The sequence below is a fragment of the Moschus berezovskii genome, chromosome 17 (assembly GCF_049115385.1).
Source record: "Moschus berezovskii isolate FMDL1 chromosome 17, NW_MosBer_1.0, whole genome shotgun sequence".
Lineage (NCBI taxonomy): Eukaryota > Metazoa > Chordata > Mammalia > Artiodactyla > Moschidae > Moschus > Moschus berezovskii.
In genome coordinates, this window is record NC_142476.1 from 10,138,416 (window position 1) to 10,159,347 (window position 20,932).

General features: G+C 41.1%; 1 protein-coding gene across 1 annotated transcript in view; it reads left to right on the forward strand.

Moving 5' to 3' along the window:
• The window catches only part of LOC129542119 (uncharacterized), a 415,462-nt gene that overhangs the window by 341,605 nt on the left and 52,925 nt on the right, over positions 1–20,932 (forward strand). The gene's annotated exons all lie outside the window — the stretch shown is intronic.

Sequence of the window (20,932 nt, forward strand, 5' to 3'; positions counted from 1 at the left end):
TTGTCGGTGGTGGAGGGCTCCAACAGGAGATTGACCTGAGTGGCTCATGGCCTTTTCAGGCTTAACTGTGGACAATACACAGTGTTATTTCCAGGACATCTGTCAGTGGTAAATAAGCCCTCATCACCCTGTATCGACTCTTGTTAAAGGAAAGGGCCTAGACCCACATCTAAGTGGGAGAAATATAAAAGAAACTGCACAGGTGTTAAGATTTATACCTGTACATATCAGCCTAACAAAAATAAAATAAAAATACTCAATAGCAACACATGAAAAGATGCTCAGCATCATTAATCATTAAGGAAATGCAGATTAAAAATACAAACAATGAGGTACACAAATAACAAATGTTGGTGAGGATATTGAGAAAGGTGAACCTTCCCACCCTGTTGGTGGGTATGTAAATTGCAACAGACACTACAGAAAGGGTTCCTCAAAAAAATGAAAGTAGAGCTACCATATGATCTAGCAATTCTACTCCCGAGGATATATTTGAAGAAAACCAAAACCTCATTTCAAAAAAGTACATGGAGCCCACTGTTGAAAGCAGTATTATTTACACTTGCCAAGATATGAAATTAACCTAAGTATCCATCAGCCAATGAATGGATAAAAAAGATGTTATATGTGTCTGTATATATATGCTGCTGCTGCTAAGTTGCTTCAGTCGTGTCCGACTCTGGGTGACCCCATAGATGGCAGCCCACCAGGCTCCCCCGTCCCTGGGATTCTCCAGACAAGAACACTGGAGTGGGTTGCCATTGCCTTCTCCAATGCATGAAAGCGAAAAGTGAAAGTGAAGTCGCTCAGTTGTGTCCGACTCTTAGCAACCCATGGACTGCAGCCCCCCAGGCTCCCCCGTCCATGGGCTTTTCCAGGCAAGAGTACTGGAGTGGGGTGCCATTGCCTTCTCCACAATAGAATACTACTCATCCGTAAAAATTCAGATATGCCGTTTGCAGCAGCGTGGATGGATCTGGAAGGTCTGGCGCTCAGTGAAGTAAGCCTGAGAAGGACAGACACTCAGTGAGACCCTCACGCGCGGAGCCTCAGGAACACAGCAAACTGCTGAACGCGCTGGGAGAGCAGCGGACTCAGAGACCAGACAGCGGCCACCAGGGGCGACCACTGCTTCCTCCAGGGCGCCTTCCCCACCCAGGACTTGGGTCCTCATCTCCTGCATGGGCAAGCGGATTCTTTACTGCAAAAGCAAAGCCCAGGGAAGCCCACAGATACGTACGGAGATACATATATGTAAAACGGAATCACTTTGCTGTATACCTGAAATTAACACAACATTGCAAATCAACTATACTTCAATAAAAGTTAAATATTAATTCAAAAAGAAACACATTTTTAAATGGCCTACAGGTAATTTGACTCAAACCAAAGTAAGCAACAATTTAAGTATCAGCATTTATATGTCTCCTCACATAAGACTCTGCAAGTGACCCCTGCTCCCTACCCACTGGATGCACCTCTAGTCTCAGGCCTCAGTCTGCTGTCAAACACTACATGTGCTCAGCTTGCATTGTGGAGTCTGGGAGAAGGAAAATCCCAGTTTTGTTTAATAGCCATGTGTGTATTCTGAACTTAATATTATCATCTTACACTTTTCTGTTGGAGTCTTAATTCCACACAGAGAGAAAGCCATGAGAGAACCCAATGAGAAGGCAGTCATCTCAAAGCCAAGGACGGACTGCTCAGAAAAATCCAACTCCACCTTAAATCCCAGCCTCCAGAACGCGAGAGAATAGTGTTCGGTCTTTTAAACAACCGGGTCAGTGGTATTTTGTGATGGCAGTCCTAGTAAGCCAAGACAAGACTCTAAAACATCTTTGAATCTAAATTACTTTAGCTATTTATATAGCTTATAATTACAATCTATTGACTAACAAGTGAAATAATCTAGAGACAATGATGTACATACCTATAAATCTTATTTTCTCTTGCTATGTTTTTCCTGTGACTTCCAATTCCAATTAACTACTCATTGAACTCATTCTCAGGGCTTCCCTGGTGACTCAGAAGTAAAGAAACCACCTGCCAATTCAGGAGATGTGGGTTTGACCCCTGGGTTGGGAAGATCCCCTGGAGAAGGAAAAGGCAACCCACCCCGGTATTCTTGCCTGGGAAATCCCATGGACAGAGAGGCCTGGTGGGCTACAGTCCATGGGGTCGCAAAGAGTCAGACACGACTTAGCAACTAAACAACAATAAACTCAATCCCGTCAGTGGTTCATATTATAAATATAAGGGCAAAGAAAATGACAAGAGAAAATGTTAAGTCCAAGGCATGTAGAGAAAGTTTGTCTGCATAAAATTTACAAAATATTATTCAAGTAATATCTTGTATTATTTTTACTTTCCTCTCATTCTGGTAATACTATTCTTCATGAATATGTCTGTTAGAATATTATTGTTTTTCTTTAAATGAAAAAATTTGAAATGAACAACACCCTTAGAAATTCTTACAGTATTACAATGTAAGTAAATATAAAATGAAAACGACTTCATCTTGTTGTAGAAGCAATTAATGCACTTTTGGTTTCCTATTTAAATGCCAATTTGTTGGGGCTCCCAAATCTTCTGCCTGGAACTTGTGAGTCATATTCAAGTGTGCCATCAACTCAAGAGAAGGGACCTTTCTCTGCTGCAATCTGCCTCACTTCATAGTCCCATACACTCCTTAGTTTTTTCTTGACAAAAAGCTGATAATCATGATTAATCCCTCACTTTCTTTCACTTCCCATTTCACATCTGCTAGTTCCACCTTCAGAATGTGACCACCCACCCCACCTCTACCTCCACCAATTCTGAATCAAATCTCCCCTTACATTAGTTCTTCTCAGTCCTTGAACCACAAACCCTGCAAAGGATCAGACCACACACCTCAACTCTCCTCCAGCAACAGAGCTTTGCCTCACAGGGCAGTCCCACACACGCTCTTTTTCTCCGTCAATTTCCCCAAAGCTGGTTGATCAAATCGCTTGATCCCCATTCTCTCTAATTAAAGGTAAGGAGAAGAAAGGAACTGACATTATCTACATCTGGCAATTCTAGGCTAGCTCCTGTTTTAATTGTGTGTGTGCCTGTAGGGTCCACCTCTTTGCAGTCCTATGGAATATAGCCCACAAGGCTCCTCTGTCCATGGATTTCTCCAGGCGAGAATACTGGAGTGGGCAGTTATCTCCTTCTCCAGGGGATCTTCCCAGCCCAGGGACTGAACTTGAGTCTCTTGCCTCTTCTACATTGAAAGGCAAATTCTTTACTTCTGTACCATCTGGGAAGTCCATCTTTACAGACATGAAAGTTTTACACTCATTGCATAGACAATGAAACCAATGATCATCTGAAATATTTGTATAGCTCTGTGAATAAGTGTCAATTTAGCTAACTAGTAGCAACACTGGGATTCACACCCAGACAAATCTGGGGCCAATTTCCACACCCTATCTACACCATGCTGACTTGAAGGCATTCTTTAGTGCTTCTCATTGGCCTCCCTGGGATCCCAGAAAGACTGTTTTGGTGGGAGTTGGTGATGGACAGGGAGGCCTGGCATGCTGTGATTCATGGGGTCGAAAAGAGTCGGACACGACTAAGCAACTGAACTGAACTGAAAAGAATGTGTTTAGGAAGCAGATCAAAACAGAATCTGAAGACCATATCTTCACATGTAAAATAGAAATAAAATTCTAACACAGAGAGTCCTTTAATTAAATCAAAATTGAAAGTGAAAGTCGCTCAGTCATGTCAGACTCTTTGCAACCCCATGGACTATATAGACCATGGAATTCTCTAGGCCAGAATACTGGAGTGGGTAGCCTTTCCCTTCTCCAGGGGATGTTCCCAACCCAGGGATTGAACCCAGGTCTCCCGCATTGCAGGCGGATTCTTTACCAAATGAGGCACAAGGGAAGCCCAAGAATATAGGGGTGGGTAGCCTATCCCTTCTCCAGCAGATCTTCCCGACCCAGGAATCCAACTGGGGTCTCCTGCATTGCTGGTGGATTCTTTACCAACTGAGCTATCAGGGAAGTCCAAGAATCAGATAAAGAATTTAGCACTGTTAGTAGGAAAGAATAAGAACCCACACAGATACACACCTTGCTACTTTTCTTACCCCCTTTCTGATTAAACAGATCTAAACACACACACACACACACACCCCACACAAACAGTAAGCTAGGTCAGGCCATTCGTGCTCTTGTTGACTCCTCCAAATTGACCACCAAACACCTCAATTTATGTCCACTTCCTTGACTTCCTCACTGCTCCTGGCAGGCACAGTCCATAGAGGGGCACCTTCGCCTTAGGCATCTTCTCTGCCTGCCGAGTTCATCCTCAAAGCTTGGTTTATTCATTTACTGTCCTCTGAGGCCTGCTCAAGGTAACTTTATTAGATAAGCCACCCTTCATTATTCTATTAAACGTCTCACCACAGGCACTCTTACCCCAACTTAGGCTTGTTTCCCTAGCTTTTATCACAATCTAACAAGCAATCTAACATACAATGCGATATGTTTACGTTTTTCCCTGTAAATATCTGTCTTCTCAAAATAATTCTTATATAATGAGAAAAAGGGGCCTGAGATGGCTGGATGGCATCACCGACTCTGTGGACATGAGTTTGAGTGTACCCCGGGAGTTGGTGATGGACAGGGAGGCCTGGCATGCTGTAATTCATGGGGTCGCGGAGAGTCGGACACGACTGAACGACTGAACTGAACTGAACTGAACTGATGTTTTGTTTACTCTTCTAGATCACAAACGACTAGTGCCTAACACCTGTTAGCTCCTAAATAAATATTCCCTGTTCTTGCTGTTCAGTCACCCAGACATGTCCAACTCTTTGTGACCCCATGGACTGCAGCACCCCAGGCTTCCCTGTCCCTCACCATCTCCCAGAATTTGCCCAAGTTGCCCACGTCCATTGCATCGGTGATGTTGTCCAGCCATCTCATCCTCTGACACCATCTTCTCCTGCTGCCCTCGATCTCTCCCAGCATCAGGGACTTTTCCAATGAGTTGTCTGTTCGCATCAGATGACCAAAATATTGGAGCTTGAGCTTTAGCTTCAGTATCAGTCCTTTCCGTGAAAATTCAGGGTTGATCTCCCTTAAGATTCACTGGTTTGATCCCCTTGCTGTCCAAGAGACTTTCAGGAGTCTTCTCCAGCACCACAGTTCGAAGGTATCAATTCTTTGGCATTCTTCCTTCTTTACAGTGCAGCTCTCACAACTGTATATGACCACTGGAAAGACCATAAGTATTTACTGAACACATTTAATGAAAGAGTTGAATATTTATATCTGTATTGTGCAAATAAAGATTGTAAAAACTAAGATCGATTCATCTCTGGCCATTTCGTTGGCCAATTGTATCTTCTTTTGTCAGTCATATTAATATGTCTCAGCTGATTGATCATTTGCAGTAGAGGTCAAAATTGAAATTATTTAATTCCACAGGTTGCTTTGGAGGGCAATGAAACAGAAACTTGATACTGTTTCATCTTTTTCACAGTTGTTCCTTTATGGAAGCTTACCTTTTGTAATGAAAATGTAATACTAAAACACGTTGACATTTTCCTTAATGTGCACAAAAACATATGTACAAACTAGATCAGAATAGAATGGAAAATAAACTAAAAATGTCATTGTGGAATAGAGTGAAGTGCCCTGAATATTTACAATTGAAAGAAAATTTCCAAGAATAGTGTACATGGAAAGTATTTCTAAATTGGGCACAATTTATTTTAAAAAATTAATAAACTACCATTCGCTATCTTTTTAAAAAAGAAAATATCAAAAAGGTTGTTGGTAATTTTTCTTAATCTATCTGTTTTCAACATTGTTTGAAAACTAGGGTTTTAAAATTTAACAGAAATAGAGATCAATGGAACAAAATAGAAAGCCCAGAGATAAATCCACACACATATGGAAATCTTATCTTTGACAAAGGAGGCAAGAATACACAATGGAGGAAAGACACTCTCTTCAACAAGTGGTGCCGGGAAAACTGGTCAACCACTTGTCAAAGAATGAAACTAGAACACGTTCTAACACCATACACAAAAATAAACTCAAAATGGATTAAAGATCTAAACGTAAGACCAGAAACTATAAAACTCCTAAAGGAAAACATAGGCAAAACACTCTCCGACATCAATCATAGCAGGATTCTGTATGACCCACCTCCAAGAGTAATGGAAATAAAAGCAAAAATAAACAAATGGGGCCTACTTAAAACTAAAAGCTTCTGCACAACGAAGGAAACTATACGCAAAGTGAAAAGACAGCTTCAGAATGGGAGCAAATAATCGCAAACAAAGCAACTGGCAAAGAATTAATCCCCCAAATATACAAGCAACTCATGCAGCTCAATTCCAGAAAAATAAACGACCCAATCAGAAAATGGGCCAAAGAACTAAACAGACAGTTCTCCAAAGAAGACATACAGATGACTAACAAACACATGAAAAGATGCTCAACATCACTCATAATCAGAAAAATGCAAATCAAAACCACAATGAGGTACCATTTCACGCCAGTCAGAATGGCTGCTATCTAGATGTCTGCAAGCAATAAATGCTGGAGAGGGTGTGGAGAAAAGGGAACCCTCTTACACTGTTGGTGGGAATGCAAACTAGTATAGCCACTACGGAGAACATGGTGGAGATTCCTTAAAAAACTGGAAAGAGAACTGCCATACGACCCAGCAATCACACTCCTGGGCATACACACTGAGGAAACCAGAATTGAAAGAGACACGTGTACTCTAATGTTCACTGCAGCACTGTTTATAATAGCCAGGACATGGAAGCAACTTAGATGTCCATCAGCAGAGGAATGGCTAAGAAAGCTGTGGTACATGTACACAAAGGCGTATTACTCAGCCATTAAAAAGAATACATTTGAATCAGTTCTAATGAGGTGGATGAAACTGGAACCTCTTGTACAGAGTGAAATAAGCAGAAAGAAAAACACCAGTACAGGACACGAACACATATATATGGAATCTAGAGAGATGGTAACGATAACCCTGTATGTGAGACAGCAAGAGAGACACAGATGTAAAGAACAGTCTTTTGGACTCTGTGGGAGAGGGCGAGGGTGGGATGATCTGAGAGAATAGCACTGAAATATGTATACTATCATATGTGAAACAGATCACCAGTCCAGGTTTGATGCATGAGACAGGGTGCTCAGGGCTGGTGCACTGGGATGACCCAGAGGGATGGGATGGGGAGGGAGGTGGAAGGGGGAGTTTAGGATGGAGAACACATGTACATCCATGGTGGATCCATGTCAATGTATGACAAAACCACTACAGTACTGTAAAGTAATTAGCCTCCAAATAAAATGAATAAATTAAAAAAATAAATAAACTGGAATGTATATCATTAAAAATAAATTTTAATATGATAAATATAATATCATTTAAGGGATGGCTTTGCCTTACAAACTACAAAACTATGTTTCACTCTATTTTATATATTAGTTCAATATTTAAAAAAATCACTGGCCCTTTGGCTCTGATCAATCAGATAAAAAATCTTTTTTTTTTTTAATCTATCTGCTTTTTGTATGGTTGTATGATAAGGCAAGTTTAAGGGAAATACTTACCTTAAAGATATTAGTGTTGTTGAAATCAATTTTTTTCCTAGAAATGTGCTTTGCACTCACAAAATAAGAGCCCAGAGTACTACAGGGAATTATTATTTGATTATATTTTTTCTTTTCTTTTTTCCAGTGGTATTCCTCAGCATAGTTGGAAATTCCCCAGGTTTATAAAATATCATTATTAAAAATATAATAAATAATTATTCTATAAAATTTAATTGCATAGGAATTAAAAAATATCCTCTGTTCATTAAAACTTCTTAGGAATGGAGAATTTATAAGGAATTATCTCTTGGATCCGGGAGAAAAATTATGCCCCACATTCCACAAACAAAAATAACATTATTGAAGACAAACAGCATTACTCATTGTCATGATCAGGTGAAAATTCACAGGACAAATTCTATGAAAATGTTAAGCCATTTATGATATATATATATTTAAATATACAGCAAAACTATATATGTAGCAAATATATATATATAGTAAAAACTCCAATTAGGTCTAAAATTTGGTGGTGTCACTAAACATTTTGTTGTGATAGAAAAACTCTTAAATATGAGGTCTGTGACAAGCGAAACTTAGTTCTGAGGTTTAACAATGTTTCAGAAGGGAGGTGGGGTTGTTTTCTTTTCTTTTTTGCCACATATGTGGCTTGCAGGATCTTAGTTTCCTGACCAAGGACTGAATCCTGGGCCTGGACAGTGAAAGTTCAGAGTCCTAACCATCTGACCACTGAGGAAGTCCTATAATGTCTTAACAATGCTAATATGAAACTGGCCAAATTTAGTGGTCATATATGGATGTGAGACTTGGACAGTGAAGAAAGTTGATCGCCAAAGAATTGATGCTTTTTGAACTGTGCTATTGGAGAAGACTCTTGAGAGTCCCTTGGAGATCCAACCAGTCCATTCTAAAGGAGATCAGTCCTGGGTGTTCATTGGAAGGACTGATGCTGAAGCTGAAACTCCAATACTTTGGCCACCTCGTGCGAAGAGTTCACTCACTGGAAAAGACTCTGATGCTGGGAGGGATTGGGGGCAGGAGGAGAAGGGGATGACAGAGAATGAGATGGCTGGATGGCATCACCGACTCGATGCACATGAGTTTGAGTGAACCCCGGGAGTTGGTGACGGACAGGGAGGCCTGGCGTGCTGTGATTCATGGGGTCGCAAAGAGTTGGACACGACTGAGCGACTGAACTGAACTACTGACGGTTCTGCCAAAATGGTTAAAGCTGTAGGACCGTTAATTTAAACTGAGGTGGCAACATTTTTCAAGGCTATGAAACATAAGTCAGTTCCTTGCATAAGTGACTTAGAGTTACTCTCCATTAGAAAATTAGAACACACACGGTTTGTAATAATTAAGTCTCTGAACTTTGTGCCCTCCTAAGGTCAGGCCATATGCTATTCAGCTGTGGTAGATGAATCAGAATACCAAAAACCATCTGCTTATGTATTGAAATTAAGATGCTTGCAGTGGCATCATCTAGAGAGAATTGAAATTTTAAGCATTCAGTTTATTAAATACTTAACAATATATATAGGATCAAAATCTTGAACTTGCAATTTCATTTATGATACTGAACTCAGTTTCATCAAGTCAAAGCCATGACCAAACAAAATTACAAAATAGTGGTGGTTAAAATGTAGCCTTCTCCCTTTCATTAACTAAATAAATAAGAACTCTATAGGCTGCCCTTCTCAATATTGAAGAAGACCTACAACTGTGAAGTTACTGAATTACAATTTAAATAGTGTAGTGATAGCTGAATATGGTAATGCTGCAGCAATGGAGGAATGTTACAGTTATGTGAACATTTTCCTAAATATTAATTTAAAATTAAAATAATTACCATCATTCCAACAATACTTGGAACTATTTACATTCTAAATGGTTACCTCTTGACAAAAAATGAAGCTATTGTATACAGTTAAATAATAAAAGAGTTTAGTACAGGCCAGATACTCATTGCTATTCATATGTTCCATAATAATCTAAGCCTAATTACTGTAACAACTCTGTGAGGTATATCTTATCCATAAGCCTACTGAAAATAGTGAAAGTCACTTATTCCTGTCCAACTCTTTGTGACCCCATGGACTAAAACCTCTGTACGCTGGATTCACCAAAGAAGAATACTGGGTGGGTTGCCATTCCCTTCTCCAGGGCATCTTCCAGATCCAGGGTACAAACCCAGGTCTCCTGCACTGCAGGTGGATTCTTTAGCATCTGAGCTCTTTACTGTGGAAACCCGTAAGGTTACTGAAGCACATGTTAAGTAGCTAAACTATGTCACCCAAGGAAGAAAAGGTAAGAGTTGGACTTTGAATCTAAGAAACCTAGTTCTAGGATGAAAGTTTTCAGGTACTACACTAGAGCTACACTCCTAAATAAATAAATGCAAAAATAAGGTCTGAAGTAAAGAAAGAAAGAATGAAAAATTCATTTCTTTTAAAAGGAGATACCACGACGCAATTATCAGAGAGGCTAAACTCCAATAAACAGAAAACCCCAAATATTGGTGAAGAAACAGAGCCACAGGAACTCAATTTATTAACTGTTGTTGGAATGTAAAATGGTACAAGCACTCTGCGGGCTTCTTATGAAGCTAAATATAGGCTACCTACAATGGAATACAGCAATCACACTGCTAGTTAATTATCCAGATGCACTGAAAACATGAAAGCCTCCACACAGATGTTCAGAGCAACTTTATTCATATTTGCCAAAAACTGGAAGTAATCAAATTGTCCTTCAATAAGTGAATAAACTTTGATGAATCCATATCATAGATTATTATTTGGCAAGTAAAAGAAATGGGTTACTGAGCCTTGAAAGAAATGGAGAAGGTTTAAAGAGCTATTACTAAGTGAAAGAAGTCATTCTCAAAAGCCTGACTAAAAAGGGATGCTTTCACCTGTATGACATTCTGGAAAAGGCAAAGCTCTACAGGTGTTAAAAAGATCAGGGATTGCCAGAAGTTTGGTGGAAGAGTTTGGTGGAAGGGGAGGAGAAAGAGGGATGAATAAGTGGAGCCCAGGGGTCTTCAGGGTCCTAAAACTATCTACACAATATTACAATGGTGGACACATGGCATGATGCATTTGTCAAAACCCACAGAACTGTACAACAGGAAGAGTGATGCCTAACATAAATGATGGTGCTCACTTAATAATCATGTGACAACATTGGTCCATCGGTTGTAAAAATTATACTCAAAAATAAAGAAATGTAATTAATAAAAGTTCTTTTGTGGTGTTAGAAATAATCTCTAATAATATGAATTACTTCTGTGCACAGAAATTCAATAAAAGAAGCAATACTTATTACAAGGAATTGGTTCAACAATTCTGGTGGCAGACTAAAGAAAAGAACGTTGGCAAGGCATACAGTCAGGAGCTAAAATTCATGACTGGAAACTATATGAACTGAAGCCTGGAATCTCTGGACCTAGAAAGGGGCTATCCTTTTTTAACAGGATTTCCCAAGTGGCTCAATAGTAAGGAAGCCACCTACTAATGCAGGAGACCTGGGTTTGATCCCTGGGTCAGGAAGATCCCCTGGAAAAGGAAATAGCAATCTGCTCCAGGACTCTTGCCTGGGAAACCCCATGAACAGAGGAGCCTGGTGGGCGTCCATCCATGGGGTCACAAAAGACTCGGACACGGCTTAGCGACTGAGCACACGCACACCGTCTTTTAAAGGCCTTTTGATTAATTAAGTTTGGCCAACCCAAGATGATAGATCTTTTAATAAAATTGACTGCTTAGGACTGATTCATTAAATCAATTTCATTGCAGCTTCAAAATTCCTACAGTGCAGTGCAAAGATGAGTGGGTAACTAAGTCATTAGGAGGGGTGTGTGTGTGCACTATAAAATAGTTATTTCAAAGCCTCCTTGAAGTTTCACGGAAGTGTAGCTCTCTCTTGTAAACTACCTGATGTAGAAACACACTAGAAGGGGAATTCTGCAGTATTCAGTTCAGAAGAAAGCTGTGTGGGAAACCATGACGGTGGATATAGCAGTCCTGGTAGTCTGGGGGGAAGCACTGTGGACAAGGAAAGCAAGTTCATTTGTTGAGAAAGTGTATTTTCCAGTAAAAGCAAGATGTTACCCAATTCTATTCAAAAAGGCATATACGGTAGTCCGTCTGCCACCACGTACTTGGCTGATCATCTTAGAGAACTCAGCATCAGTCCGTTGTTGGGATATGGACACTCAACAGAGTCTACAGCCAGGCCAGCCTCGGGGGTGGAATTCAGCGTTGCTAAGCTCATGCTGATCCCATCCTTGTCACCAGGGCTGCTTTTTTCATGAGTCACTGAGGAAAGACAGAGGTGGCTGAGCAGGATGCTGACAGACATTCATAGTAGAGGCCATCTTAGTCACTTGATTGCTAAAGTCCCTCTTTTTGTTTTGTTTGTTTGTTTTTACTAATTCACATGGGACACAAATATCTTCCTATCCTGCTTCCAATGACATCTACCTACATACCACCTTCAAGACTCTTTTTTCGTGAATCTTGCAATTGTGCCCCTGATCATTCCACCAAACCATTGGCCACATTTCATGAATTGGTATCGAGCTGGTCATTTGACATCTCTCCTTATAGGCAAAAACAAACAGGCAATTACCCTGACTGAAGCTCTGCCTTTTACTGAAAACAAGTCCCTATGCCCAACTTACAGGGAGGCTAAACAAGAACAGAAGGTCAGGGTGTGGAGCCCAGAAAGATGTACTGAGGGTCCTGCAAGGAGAGGAGTGGCTCATGCCTTAAAAACCCCAAACGCCCTGAAAGCTCTCAGTGAAGCCCTTTCCTAGAATGCTGAGGCAGGGGCATGGTGAGTTGTTTAAACATGTTGGTGTCAGAGCCCTTGTTCTGAGGGTCGGGTCACGGTCAGGTAACTGTTCCTGTAAATACCTCATGAGTGTTAGTCTCTGTTCTGACAAGAAAGGGCAGGGCCTGAGGCATGACTTACCCGCCAGGATCCAGTCCTGGCTGAGTCAGAGCTCAGCTGGCAGCACCACCAGGGCCGGGTCCTCAGACCCTGCTCAGCCGTCATCGCTGAGGGAGCCGGGTGCCCAACCCAACTGGCCCTCAGGCTCCTCAGGCCGGCTGTGTGGTGGCGGTCGTGGGAGTAGGTCCTACAGATGGCATCCCAGGCAGACGGGGCTGCCAGGAGGTGGCAGAGGCGGGGAGAGGGTCACTGCTTCCTCAAGGCCTGGGCCCGGCCAGTGGGGCCACAGTAAGGGCTCTGGAGGTCAGCAGGACACAGCCCCACACATGTCCCCTGGGCCCCCAGATCACCGCTGGTCCGAGGCTGGATGAACTGGAGCACCCTGGGGGGAAGGCCAGGATCTGACTCTCACCTCACTGTCCACCTGACGATCACTGCCCCACTCACCCTGGCTCTATGTCCCCACTAACGGTCACTCACTGACAGTTCCTTCCTTGGGGGAGGAGCCCACTGCAAATGGCTGAACAGGACTCGCTGCCTGGTAACAGGGTGCAGAGTAATAGCTCACAGATAGGCTGTGCTGAGGTCTGCTCTTGGCCGTGCTCTGTTTCACGTCTCCTGGTCGAGTCTCCATTCAGCTCTGTCCTTTAGAGGTACCCCCAGACAGAAACTAGATGGCCACAGCTGTCAGCTTTGGGCGGTCTCTTTATATCCCGCAGTACTGTCTTTACGGGGCTCAAGAATGTGGCTTATGAGTAGGAGTCATGGACATGTGAGCTACTTCCTCACACAAGCTACTTTTCCCTCAGCCCTGCTCAAGCCCTGTCTCCTTCATCCCCACTTCCATTTGATAATGGAGCACTGTCACATGTGCCTGACTCTGTGCCTGGGTAGGTCAGAATATCTTGCCTCCTGATGAACAGGAATAGAAAAATAAATAATAAAAATAAGATGCAAGATAACTTAAGCATCCTATTTCTACTCACATGTACAAGCACTATTCATTAAGAATCAGAGAATATTCAACACTGAGTTGAAGCTTAATGTCTACAGGCAGCAGTCAGACAGGAAGACTGCAGAAAGGACTGGAAGCCCAGGGGCACCAGCTGAAACTGCTCTGCCACTTAAGTCACATGGGTCAGCACTGGAGTTACAGCTTCAACATCAGTCTTTCCAATGAATCTTCAGGATTGATTTCCTTTAGGATGGACTGGTTGGATCTCCAAGGGAGATTGCAGTCCAAGGGAGACTCAAGAGTCTTTTCCAACAAGGCAGTTCAAAAGCATCAATTCTTTGGTGCTCAGCTTTCTTTATAATCCAATTCTCACATCCATACATGACTACTGGAAAAACCATAGCTCTGACTAGACAGACCTTTGCTGGCCAAGTACTGTCTCTGCTTTTTAATATGCTGTCTAGGTTGGTCATAGCCTTTCTTCCAAGGAGCAAGCATCTTTTAATTCCATGGCTGTAGTCACCATCTGCAGTGATTTTGGAGCCCCCCAAAATAAAGTCTGTCACCGTTTTCATTGTTTCCCCATCTATTTGCCATGAAGGGGTGGGACCAGATTCTGCGATCTTAGTTTTCTGAAGGTTGAGTATTAAGTCAAATTTTTCACTCCCTCTTTCACTTTCATCAAGAGGCTCTTTAGCTCCTCTTTCACTTTCTGCCGTAAGAGTGGGATCATCACTTATCTCAGGTTATTGATATTTCTCCTGGCAATCTTGATCCAGTTGGTGCTTCATCCAGCCTGGCATTTTGCATATGTGCTTCCCTGGTGGCTCAGAGATTAAAGCGTCTGCCTCCAATGCGGGAGACCCAGGTTCGATCCCTGGGTCAGGAAGATCCCCTGGAGAAGGAAATGGTAACCCACTCCAGTATTCTTGCCTGGAGAATCCCATGGACAGAGAAGCCTGGTAGGCTACAGTCCATGGGGTTGCAAAGACTTGGACATGAGTGAGCGACTTCACTTTCACTTTCACCCTGTATATAATTTAAGTAAGCAGGATAACAATATACAGCCTGGACATACAACAACCAGTCTGTTGTTTCCTGTCTAGTTCTGTTGTTTCTTGACCTGCATACAGGTTTCTCAGGAGGCAGGTCAGGTGGTCTGGTATTCCCATCTCTTGAAGAATATTCCACAGTGATCCACACAGTCAATGGCTTTGATTTAGTCAATAATGCAGAAATTTTTCTGGAACTTTCTTGCTTTTATGATGATCCAAAGGATGTTGGCAATTTGATCTCTAGTTCCTCTGCCTTTTCTAAATCCAGCTTGAACAGCTGGAAGTTCATGGTTCATGTACTGTTGAAGCCTTGCTTGGAAAATTTTGAGCATTATTTTGCTAGTGTGTGAGATGAGGGCAATTGTGTGGTAGTTTGAACATTCCTTTGCATTGTGTTTCTTTGGGATTGGAATGAAAACTGATCTTTTCCAGTCCTGTGGCCCCTGCTGAGTTTTCCAAATTTGCTGGTATACTGACTGCAGCAATTTCATAGCATCATCTTTTAGAATTTGAAATAGTTCAACTGGAAATTCATCACCTCCACTAGCTTTGTTCATAGCGATGCTTTCTAAGGCCCATTTGACTTCACATTCCAGGATGTCTGGCTCTAGGTGAGTGATCACACCATCGTGGTTCTATTGTATATATGTACCACAGCTTTCTTATCCATTCGTCTGCTGATGGACATCTTGGTTGCTTCCATGTCCTGGCTATTGTAAACAGTGCTGCGATGAACACTGGGATACATGTGTCTCTTTCAATTCTGGTTTCTTGGGAGTGTATGCCCAGCCGTGGAATTGCTGGATCATATGACAGTTCTATTTCCAGTTTTTTAAGGAATCTCCACAGTGTTCTCCAGAGTGGCTGTACTAGTTTGCATTCCAACCAATAGTGTAAGAGGGTTCCCTTTTCTCCACACCCTCTCCAGCATTTATTGTTTGTAGACTTTTTGATAGCAGTCATTCTGACCAGCATGAGATGGTACCTCATTGAGGTTTTGATTTGCATTTCTCTGATAATGAGTGAGATGTTCAGCATCTTTTCATGTGTTTGTTAGCCATTATGTCTTCTCTGAAGAAACGTCTGTTTAGTTCTTTGGTCCATTGTTTTACTGGGTCATTTATTTTTCTTGAATTGTGCTTGTGCATTTTTGAGATTAATTCTTTGTCAGTTCCTTCATTTACTATTATTTTCTCCCATTCTGAAGGCTGTCTTTTCACCTTGCTTTCTTCATTGCGCAAATGCTTTTAAGTTTAATTAGGTCCCATTTGTTTATTTTTGCTTTTATTTCCATTACTCTGGGAGGTGGGTCATAGAGGATCCTGCTGTGATTTATGCCAGAGTGTTTTGCCTATGCTCCCCTCTAGGAGTTTCTGGTCTTATGTTTACACCTTTAATCCATTTTGAGTTTATTTTTGTGTATGGTGTTAGAAAGTGTTCTAGTGTCATTCTTTTACAAGTGGTTGACCTGTTTTCCCAGCACCACTTGTTAAAGAGATTGTCTTTTTTCCATTGTATATTCTTGCCTCCTTTGTCAAATATAAGGTGTCTATACGTGCGTGGATATATCTCGGGGCTTTCTATTATTATTACTGTTTTACTCCCATGCTATGATTTCCATTACAGAATTTCCTCTTACTCATGCCTGGTGTTTCCTTAAATTTTTCTCAATAAAAAATGGGGACATGTGATACTGGAGTTTCCAGTGCTCTTGATTTTGCAGATTCTGTAGCTGATGTGCAGTCCAACACATCCCTCTATTTTCTGTATCACTTGCAGCCCTGTGGCCAGATGGGCAGTTTTGCAGTGTTCTTTCATCACAAGGCGGGTGATACTTGGGTTTTTCTCTTTGTGCCCAGTTACTGATTCTCAGTGCCCTGTCTTTATGTAAGTGGTAAAAGTTATTATATTCAAATTCTGTAATTTTATTTATTAGCTACAATAACAAGGACTGCTTTCTTCATCCACTCTTTGGCTATTGGCTATGCAACAATATAACTCATATATAAATGGCAGGATAAATGCTGGATTCTTTTCTGGATCTACCCAGCTTTCAAGATAATTAATTGATTCTCTGTCATTGGAGAAGTTTTGTTGCTGATCAGTCGATAAATTGTGTCCAACTCTTTGCAACTCCATGAACTGCAGCTCCCCGGGCTTCCCTGTCCTTAAGCATCTCCCAGAGCTTGCTCAAACTCATGTCCTTTAACTTGGTGATGCCATCCAACATCTCTCGTCCTCTGTTGTCGCCTTCTCCTCCTGACTTCAATCATTCCCAGCATCATGGTCTTTTCCAATGAATCTGCTTTTTGCATCAGGTGGCCAAGGTTTTGGATCTTCAGCATTTGTATCCAACTTTTTGCGAGCCCATGGACTGCAGCATGCCAGGCTTCCCTGTCCTTCATCATCTCCTGGAGCCTGCTCAAACTCTCATTGAGTCAATGATGTCATCCAACTATCTCGTGCTCTGTTGAGTTAGTCCTTCCAATGAACCTAGAAGGTTAGTCACTTGTTTATTTTTCTAATATATATTTTAATTCAAAAATTTAAACTATTATAATTCTTATGTTTATTAAACTTGACGGCGTTCCAATTTTAGCAGTGGGAGCCTCTTCAATTTGGCACCTGAGATTTTTGCCTAAATATCCAAAATATTTTTTTCTTTTACATGAATCCAATCATTTGACTAGAATGTCTTAGTGTCTGCTGTTCTTGCTCAACATGATCATGTAAATACTGGTCTTTCAATATGCAGTTTTAAATCAGGTTTCATTTTAGAAAGTTCTACTGAATTAGTTTTAGTACCTGTTCTGTTCCTTTGGCATTTTTCTCTTTTCAAGCATCCTACTATATTTATGGAGGATCTTCTGTTCCTATCTTTTCTGTTGTCATCTCCATCTCCTACATAATTTATTTTTTTTTATTTTTAAATATTTAAACTTTTTCTCCCTTTTACCTTTACTGTTCATAATGTATTTCCTTTTGTATTGGCATGCCTGAACAGCATATTAAAAGGCAGAGACATTACTTTCCTGACAAAGGTCCATCTAGTCGAAGCTATGGTTTTTCCAGTAGTCATGTATGGATGTGAGAGTTGGACCATAAAGAAATCTGAGCACCAAAGAAGTGATGCTTTTGAACTGTGGTGTTCAGAAGAGAAGACTCTTGAAAGTCCCTTGGACTGCAGTGAGATCCAACCAGTTAATCCTAAAGGAAATCAGTCCTGAATATTCATTGGAAAGACTGATGCTGAAGCTGAAACTCCAATTCTTTAGCCACTTGATGCAAAGAACTGATGAACTAGAAAAGACCCTGATTCTGGGAAAGGGCAGGAGGAGAAGGGGACGGCAGAGGATGAGATGGTTGGACGGCATCACCGACTTGGTAGACATGAGCTTGAGCAAGCTCTGGGAGTTGGTGATGGACAGCGAAGCCTGGTGTGGCCTGATGAAGTCCTTGGCTTCACGAAGAGTTGGAAAGGGCTGAGCGACTGATGACTGGCCTGCTTCTAATTTAGTCTTCATAGCCAAATGATTTTTAACTCTAATGTAACATTTTTTCCCACATCTTTTCTTACACTGTTTGCTTACACCGTTTAATTATATATATTTTTTGGACTGTATAATTTTTTTAACAACTTTAACTCACTTTCCTACTCTGAATCTTACATATTCAATCTCTTTGAGTATGTTTTTCATACAAGAAACAAGTTCTTTGTATGTAGAGATGTTATTTTTCTTCTTATTCTTATGTTACTTTGCTAAGTTTTCAAATGATTTTGAACTTGATGCTCTTATATTTCTCAATCTTGCATGAATTTAGTCAGTCATTCTTAGGTGAATTGCTTTCTGAGGTATGAAAGCATCTGTCTACCACTTTTATCTGGACTTTTAAAATATTTGACTCTGCTTTCCTTGTTCAGTTCAGTTCAGTTCAGTCACTCAGTCGTGTCCGACTCTCCACGACCCCATGAATCACAGCACGCCAGGCCTCCCTGTCCATCACCAACTCCTGGAGTTCACTCAAACTCATGTCTACAGAGTCGGTGATGCCATCCAGCCATCTCATTCTCTGTCATCCCCTTCTCCTCCCGTCCCCAACCTTTCCCAGCATCAGAGTCTTTTCCAGTGAGTCAACTCGTTGCATGAGGTGGCCAAAGTATTGGAGTTTCAGCTTTAGCATCAGTCCTTCCAATGAACACCCAGGATTGATCTCCTTTAGAACAGACTGGTTGGATCTCCTTGCAGTATAAGGGACTTGTAGGACTCAATTTAATTTCCACTCTCAGGAGTTTTAATTTCTCCTCTGAGGCCCACTTGAGAGGGGAAGTCTGAGTCCTGAAAGTTCATGGAATCTAGACTATTGCAGCTCAAGAATTCTCACTGCAAGCCCACTAAACTCAACTACTATCAGACCTGGCAAAGCACCTTCTGATTTCAGCTGCTATTTCTCTTGGGATCATGTGCCCTCTTTGATTATCTTTTAGCAGTTTATAGTTTTCCTATTCTACCAGTCAATCCTAAAGGAAATCAACCCTGATTATACATTGGAAGGGCTGATGCTGAAGCTGAAGCTTCAATACTTTGGCCACCTCATGCAAAGAGCCAACTCATTGGAAAAGACTCTGAAGCTGGTAAAGACTGAGGACAGGAGGTGAAGGGGGTGACAGACGATAACGTGGTTGGATGCCATCACAGACTCAATGGATTTGAGGATGAGCAAACTCCGAGAGATAGTGAAGGACAGGGAAGCCTGGTTTACTGTAGTCCATGGGACTGCAGAGTCAGAAACAACTGAGAAACTCGTCAGATGTCCCTTTTCTGTCTGCTTTCCCAAAACCAATAAGAACAGCACCAAGTCTCCTAGCTGTTAGTGGTTACTGAAAATGTTGGCCAGGGTCTTTGATTTTTTCTACTTAACTGTTTGCCTATTTTAATGTGGTAATCAGAAAAACCTAACACCCAAAAAAGATGTCCCTTTAATTATAGCGGACTGCAACGAAAAAATAGGAAGGCAAGAGATATCTGGAGTAACAGACAAATTTGAGATTACAGTACAAAAAGAAGCAGGGCAAAGGCTAACAGAGTTTTGCCAAAAGAATGCACTGGTCATAGCAAACACACCCTTCCAACAACAGAAGAAAAAAACTCTACAAATAGATATCACCAGATGGTTACTACCAAAATCAGACTGATTATATTCTTTGGAGACAAAGATGGAGAAGCTTGATAAAGTCAGCAAAAACAAGACTAGGAGCTGACTGTGGCTCACATCATGAACTCCTTATTGCCAAATTCAGACTTATCTTGAAGAAAGTAGGGGAAACCCTAGACCATTCCGGTATGACCTAAATCAAATCCTTTATGATTATACAGTGGAAGTGGCAAATAGATTCAAGGGATTAGATCTAATAGACAGAGTTCCTAAAGAACTATGGAGTGAGGTTCTTGTCATTGTATAGGAGGCAATGATCAAGACCATCCCCAAGAAAAATAAATGCAAAAAGGCATAATAGTTGTCGGAGGATGCCTTACAAATAGCTGAGGAAGGAAGATAAGTGAAAGGCAAAGGAGAAAAGGAAAGATATACCCGTTTGAATGCAGAGTTCCAAAGAATAGCAAGGAGAGATAAGAAAGCCGTCCTCAGTGATCAATACAAAGAGATAGAGAAAAACAACTAAATGGGAAAGACTAGAGGTTTCTTCAAGAAAATTAGAGATACCAAGGGAAAATTTCATGTAAACATGGGCACAAAAAAAAATGACAGAATGGTATAGACCTAACAGAAGCATAAGATATTAAGAAAAGGTGGCAAGGATATATAGAAGAACTGTAAAAAAAAAAAAACAAAAAAAAAATCTTCATGACCCAAATAACCACGATGTTGTGTTCACTCAACTAGAGCCAGACATCCGGGAATGTGAAGTCAAGTGGGCCTTAGGAAGCATCACTACAAACAAAGCTGGGGGAGGTGATGGAATTCCAGTTGAGCTATTTCAAATCCTAAAAGATGCTGCTGTGGAAGTGCTGCATTCAATATGCCAGTAAATTTGGAAGACTCAGCAGAGGTCACAGGATTGGAAAAGGTCAGTTCTCATTGCAATCCCAAATAAAGAAGATGCCAAAAAGTGTTCAAACTACCACACAATTGCACTCATCTCACAGACTAGCAAAATAATGCTCAAAATTCTCCAAGACAGGCTTCAATAGTACGTGAACTGTGAACTTCTGGATGTTCAATCTGGGTTTATTTATTTATTTATTTAGTCTCCATGGAAATTGTTTATTTTTTTCTCCAAACTTTTAAAATTAATTAACTAATTTTACTTTACA